Raw genomic sequence first — 7,713 nt, forward strand, 5'->3', positions numbered from 1 at the left:
GCCAGCCACAAGCATGGTTGTTACCTGTACTTCTGACCGACTGGTATAAAACAGAGGTTCCCGCAACCCCCTCCTTGGGTTGCGTTAATGTGCTAGAGTGCTCACAGGACTCAGGGAACATGTCACACACCAGATCACTGGTTCATTGTAAAAGGAAGTGACTCAGGCACAGCCAGAAGTAAGAGACGCACGGGGCAGGTGTGGGGACCGGGCGTGGAGCTTCCATGCTCTCTCAGAGTATGCCGCCTTCCCAAGCCCCCACCTGTCCACCAACCTGGAAGCTCTCCGAACCCCATCACTTGGGGTTTTACGGAGGCCTCATTACGTGGCATGATTGATTGAATCACTGGCCGTTGGTCATTGAGTCCATGAGCGGCCCCCTCCCCTCTTCCCAAAGCCTGAGGTGGGACCGAAGTTCCAAGCCTCTAATCACACGGTGGCTCCACTAGCGACCAGTTCCCATTGTTAGTTACCATCCAAAAGTCACCTCGTTAACATCACAAAAGACAACATTTCTGGTTTTTATCGCGTAGGAAGCACCGAGAGTTTAAGGAACTCTGTGCCAGAAACAGGGCCGAAGACCAAATGTCCATGTCTTCTTCTAAATCACTATATCACAGCCCCTCTCGTGAAAACAAATGGCCTGTTCACAGCAGCGGAGCCTGTGGACCCCTCGGAAAAGTCCAGCTAACGTTCAGGGCAGCATCGCCCACGAGGCTGTGGGCGAACCCGTGCAGGGAAGCATCCCTGTGGACGAGGCCCACCTGGGCCAGGACCTGGTCCACGCGGCCAGGCACACGTGAGGCCAGAAGGAGGAGACCAGCCACCAAGCCCCTAAGACATAGAAGACAAAGGACAGAGCCACACTCGGGGCTGAGTCCCCATGAAAGGAAGCCGAGCGATATGGATCTGGAAGAGGAGGGTCTAGGTTAGCTCTGGAGAGGAGCCGTGGACAGAGCCGTGGGTTTCGCTGTGGGTGATCAAAACATTTTCTCTTAAAGGCTCCAGGTACCATAAAGGGTTCTGCGCGATTTAATTATTCACCCCTCCTCCTTTGTTTCTTCTTTCTCATCCTCCATTCCTCCCTCCCTCCCTTCCCCTCTCCGTGTCACTTCCCTACCCCGCCCACAAGCATTCTCCGAGGGTCTGTTTCCTGTCGCAGGAGAACTATTACGCCATTGAGAGCTCGGATTCCTCTTTGAATAGACGCCCAGGAGTGTCAGTGATTTGACATTCAGTACCTGTAAACAGCTTGGAGCATACCATATTTTAGTGCCTGTCTGTGTTTAGTCAAATACTGAGAACATATGTCTCTTTGTAAATCTACTCCCAGGACTGCTCAGAGGGATTCGGAAAACACTCTGAAATGTGCCAGCTTCCGTTTCTCCCTTCCAGTGGAGAGGATTCACCGAGGAAGAGCTCACTAATCCATCACCGTGCCTGCCCCACCCTCACCAGCCTCTGACCCCTAACGACAGAAGCATCTGAAGGTCAGCGTCCCCACCAAAGTGGACAGAAGCGGCTCGCTGGTGGCACGCTCGTGGCGTCCATCTGTCTCTGGCATTTAATAACGATGCTTCCAAGAATGAAGTAAAAAGCGGCAGACGGCACTGCAGAAAAACACTAAAGGCCCTAAAACTTAAGAGGGGAGTAAGATGTATTTATGGGCTTCACCAGCGAAAAGTTGCTGAGTATTGAGAGACCCATGCTGTGGCTGTTGACCGGGACTTTTTTAAGGGGGGAGGGTGCGTATGATATTTTCTGAGTTGAATAGGTGTTGTTGTTCTTGTTTTCAGGAGTTACACTTGAATCAAGGTCTGCTTTCTGAAGACATCGTTTAACCAGGTGTTTACCAACAGCCCAGGAAATCCTAATGATGTACCCGTTTCGAAGAGCGTTGAGCTTGAAGCATGGAATTCACAGAATACCGTAGCTAGACTTTTATGGAATAATAATTATCATCTGTTGAGTGGCTATTGTGTTCCAAGCATTTTTCATATATGACTTCCTTTAAGTCCTAAAGCAATCCTGCAGGTAATTCTCATTCTCCCGACTTTACAGATAAAGGAGTTGAGATTCAGAGATAATGAGTAACTTGTCCAGGGTCATACTACAGTAAGCAGTGGAGCGAGGAGTCACATTAAGTCCATGTAGCTTCAGACTCTGTGCTGTCTCTGTTTACCTCATTGCTTCTGAGCTGCACTGTTCTAGAATGTTTTGACGGAGCATTGTGGGAGGGCCCAGACAGGCTGAACAGGAGTTCCGTGGACACTGGCTCCTACAAGTTGGATCCTAACCTAGGGCAATGGTCACTTACCACAGAAGGTTCACGGAGCTGCCTACTGTCGGACCACAAAAGATGAATTACTTTGCTCTGAAATGTGGACATCTACCCAATAACAAAGCCTCTCTGGATATCGACAAGGTGATGAGCGCAAATATCTAGTTTAACCAGTTTGGATCAGAGTATTTTACTAACCCAAAAGTTGCCATTTATCTTCTCTCAGAATTCTTATTAATCTCTCATTCTTCACTTTGGGAAATACAGGATCATCTAGCCAATATAAAATCATTTTTCTACTCTTTCTCTTTCTTGAACATGATTAATACTTACTGAGAGCCAACTGTGCCAAATACTCAAAAAGCCTTTCTCACTTTTTTCACCCATTTTTTTTCATTCAACGATTTGGTAGAGTAGATATTAACATATTCTCAAAATAACAAATACATTTTCTCTAGTACAAAGTACTGAGTATGAGCTGTACACCAGAAAACGTTCTAGTCTCTGTTCTAATCTCTCAGTATCAAATAGTAGAAAAGCCAATGTTTGTGGTCATTTACTTCTGTATAACAAACCTCCCTAAACTCATCGGCTTGATGAAGAAAAATTAAATGAGACCTAACTAAATGGAAATATAGGCTCATGGATTGGAAAACTCAATTGTCAAGTTATTGTTCTCTTCAAATTGATCTATAGGTTCAATACAATCCCAGGTGGTGTTTTTGTAGAAATTGACAGGCTGATTCTAAAATTTACATGGAAAAGCAAAGAATCTAAAATGACCAAAACCATTTTGAAAAAGAAGAACAAAGTTGGAAGACTCACATCACCTGATTCTAAGACTTACTGTGAAGCTACCATAATCCAGACAGTCCGGTATTGGTGCTGGGTGGACATATAGATCAATGGAACAGAATAGACAGTCCATAAATAGACCCTCATTATGTGGTTCATTGACAAATGTGCCAAGATAATTCAGTACAGGAAAGATCATCTTTCCAACAAATAGTGGTAGAATAACCCCAAAACAAAAACAAATTTAATCTATACCTATACCGTATTCCAAAAACCTGAAATGGATCATAGATCCAAATGTAAAACGTAAAACTCTAGAATTTCTAGAAGAAAATATAAGAAAAAAATCTTTGTGAGTTCAGGTCAGACAAAGATTTCATAGATAGAACACAGTAATCCATAACCAATTTGAAAAGATTGAACTTTATCAAAATTACAATATTAGTTTCAAAAGACACAGATAAGAAAATGAAAAGACAAGCCACACATAAGGAGAGAATATTTGCAAAATATTTTGTAAAATAAGATTTTTATCCAGGATATAAAAAGAACACTCACAATTCAGTAATAGAAGTTTTATAAAATGGGAAAGAATTTGAACTTCTACAATAAAGAAGATAGGTAAATAGCAAACGAGCATATAAAAAGATGTGCAACATCGTTAGTCACTAGGAGAATGCAAATTAAAACCACTGTGAGATAAAACTACACACTCATCAGAACAGCTCAAGAAAGAACTGAGAGCACAAAGTGTAGGCAAAGATGAGGAGCAGCTGGAACTCTCACACGTTACTGGTGGGAGATGGTATAGTCACTGTGAAAAACAGTTTGCCTACTTCTTATAATGTTAAATATATATATACTCAACGGTCCGGCAATTTTCATTCCTAGATAAGAAATCAAAACATGTTCACACAAAGACCTGTACACAAATTTTTATAGCAGCTTTTTTCATAAAAACCACAACGAAATGACCACCAACTGGTAACTGGATAAAAATCCAGGGCACAAACATACCATGGAATACTACTCGGGAATAAAAAGCAAAGTACTAACACATGCAAAAACATGTAGAAGAAAGAAAAAAATCAGATAGCAAAGACTGCAAACTGTATTATTCCATTTGCTTGAATTTCTGGGGAAGAAAAGAAACTATTGAGCCATAAATCAGACCAGTGGTATTAGAGGAAGGGAACGTGGGTAGGGGCCCAAGCGGGTCACAAGAGAAATATTGGGGGCGATGGTGGTGGTTACACAACTGTATGCATTTGTCAAAATGATATCTTTTTAAAAATCTACGTTTTCTAATTGTTACTAGTACCTAGAAATATAATTGTTTTTTTGTATATTTATCTTAGGTCCAGCAAACTTGCTGAATTTTCTTATTAGTGTTAATGATTTTAATCTAGATGCTCTAGGATTTCCTATGTAAACAGTTATACAATTTGTGAAGTATAAGAATTGTGTGACTTCTTTTTAATTCTTTGTATTCTTATTTATTCTTATTTAATTATGGTGGCTAAGCCCTTTAATAAAATGTTATCCCTGAACTAGATAGGAATGTTTCTAAAAAATTAATAATCAATGGGAAAATTGCCAAAAGTTTTTAGAATACAGCATCAGATTCAGAATGTTTCTTTATGTTTTGAGTTTGCTCTGAACTTATATTGTAAGTGGGTATTGAATTTTTATGAAATGCTTTTTCTCTATCTAGGTGACCGTGAAATTTTTCTCTTTTATTATATGAGTGTGATAAACTAAATGATTTTTTAATATAAAATCTTTCTTATATCCCTGAAATAAATGTCTATTTGGTCATAATTTTTTAACCTATTTATTGTTCGGTTCAAATCGTTTTGCTATTAATTTATTTAGAATTTTTACAGTTATGGTTACAGTTGCTATCAACCTATCATTTTTTGTACCCTTTTCAGGTATGTTATTAAGATTATAATAGAAGTTAGAGAGCTTTTTATCTTATTATGTGGGACAGTTTACACAAAATAGAAATCATATGTTTCTTAATATTTGACAAAGCTCTCCTGTAAATTCAACTAACCTGGAATTTTTTAAATGAATAGATTTTATACGACTATTTCAGTTTCTTTAATGATTACAAGTCTATTCAGATTTTCTATTTTATCTTGAGTCATTTTCTAAAAAGATATCCATTTTTCGTACGTTTTCAGATGGCATTGGCATAAAGTGTTCTCTTATGATATTTTTCATCTCGCTGAGTCTCTTTTTTCAGGCTTAATATTTTTTATTTGTATGCTCTATTTTTATCTTGATCAAATTTACCAGAGGTTTGTCTGTTTCATTATGCTTCTCGAAAGCCTGGATTTTAGTTTCATTTCATTCTCTTTGCTTGTTTCTTTATGTTCTATTTAATAAATTTTTGTTTTTGTCTCTACCATTTATTTCCATTACTTTATTGGGCTTCCTCTGTATTCTCTTCTAGTTTCTTTTCTGGATGTATAAGTATCACTTATTCAATGTTTTTCTCTTATAATTATAATGATGATTAATAACCTCGTTTGAAAATTGTATAAAAAAATTAATTAGCAAACACTAAGTTTCTACCACCTAGCTTAAGACATAAGATATTATGAAACAATTCTATTCCCTTTCTCACCCTTCCTACTCAGAAGTGACCACTATCCCTGACTTTAGAGATTATCATGCATGTGTATGTTTTATATTTTTATTATGTATGTGTATATCCGCAGACAATATACAGTGTTATTATGTATGGCTTTAAACTATAAATAAAATCACACTGTACATATCCTTCTAAAATTTGCTCTTTTTTGCTCAGCATTAATGGTTCAGATTTAACTAAATAAACTTGGCTGTAATTTATTTATTTAACTGATATATAGTGTTCACTCATTCATTTATTATGTGAATGTACACGATTTTTTCCACTGATGAATATTTAGGTTGAGTTCTAATATTTTGCAATAATATGTAATGCTTCTATGAACATTTCTGCAAACTTTTTGTACCTATATGTGTGAGTTACTTTTATATCTTTGATAATTTTAAGTATACCTACTTTGAAATATCCTATAAATTTCTCTGTTAACCAAGTTCCTAGTGTTTTAATCCTCTTTCTGTTATTTATTTATTTCTCTGTGTATCCATTTATCTACCTATCTGAACATTTATATAGGACTTACTATGTCTCAGACACTTACAATTAGTAAATTATTTAATATCGTTTCACCTTCTCTAATGAATGTTGTTTGGTTTCCTCGTGGGTTTGTAATTGTGAATTGCGGGTTCATCTTCAGTCTCACTCTGTCTGTGAACATAGCATGGGAAATAGAGGTGACCCTACACAGGAGTTTCGAGTTTACTTCTGCCAGGGATGCAGGAAGTAACATTGGCTTAGAATAAATTATGCATTAACTTTTTTTTCAGTTTGGGTTTATGGAGAACATGGAAAGAATAGATTTTGATCCTAAGTTTGCACAAAGCACAAAACAGAGATTTCCATTTCTCAGGAATAATGTTTTTCACCCAGAGCCAAAGCACAAACATGTTTCCTTGTCCCTTTATGTTGATAGGTAGAATTTTTTTCACAGAATCTTATCACTACAGATCAACCCTTCAAACATCCTTGTTTGTGTGGTTTTTCATTCCAACTCTTTGCCTCATTCAGACGCAAGACTGTATCCCCTATTCCTGAATTTGACCAAAAACTTAATTACTGGACCTAATAACACACTCAAGCCCTTATCCATCCTCCTCCTCCCTGGGCAGCTACGCCATGAGCTCACATGCTTTTCCCCCTTCTGTGTAGTCTCGTTTATGTTTCTGGCAACTGCTTACTTCCCTTTCTTTTCTACAGGATCGGTCATGCATTTTGTCTTTGCCTCAGATGCTCAGATAGAGTACCCGAGGATATGTATATATTGTATAATATATCTGTAGCTGGAGGTTTCTTCGATAGCCTTAGTTTGCCATCAGGCTGGATTCAGCTCTTTGGAAGCTTTTAAGCAGGAGAGAGATATAATTTATGTTTTCAAAGATTATTCTGATCAACTGGCAGAGGCTGCCTCAAGTATGAGATTAAGAAAAATAAGCCATGTCTGTGCTCAGTGGGGAAGAGTCATGATCCATTAGAAATGTCAGCCAAGGCACAGGAAGCAGAGCAAGCACCATGCACCAAGTATCTCTCGATCCTGTTTGGCCTCTCATTTTCCACTTAGATATACTGTGGCACAGAGAAATTCGGTGACTTGCACAAAGTCACTCAGCTGGGAGGTATGCCTAGCCCTTTTATTTTACAGATAGGGTTGGGTTTTTTTTTATAATTCTATTATTGAAGCTGTTGTGATTTGTATAGGCTAAAGTCAGATTCTAATTCCAAATAGCTAAGCACCAGAGGCTTCACTCAGTGCTGACAACAGAAAGATGAACGAGAAATAGTCCTTGTCCTTGAGGAGCTCACACTCTAGCAAGTTTTAAACACTAAACCATAGAAAGAGAGCTAGAGCCACTATGGTGGTCTGGAAACAAAAGGAGAAGTAGTCATCGAACTCATTCGGGGAGGTCAGAAAGGTGGCTTTAATCTATGCAAGAATCTATTTGGTTTTGTTTGGCTGTGCATCTACCCAGGAGTCGAATAA

This window comes from Pteropus vampyrus, unplaced genomic scaffold (genome assembly GCF_000151845.1).
Source record: "Pteropus vampyrus isolate Shadow unplaced genomic scaffold, Pvam_2.0 Scaffold485, whole genome shotgun sequence".
In the NCBI taxonomy this organism is placed as follows: Eukaryota; Metazoa; Chordata; class Mammalia; order Chiroptera; family Pteropodidae; genus Pteropus; species Pteropus vampyrus.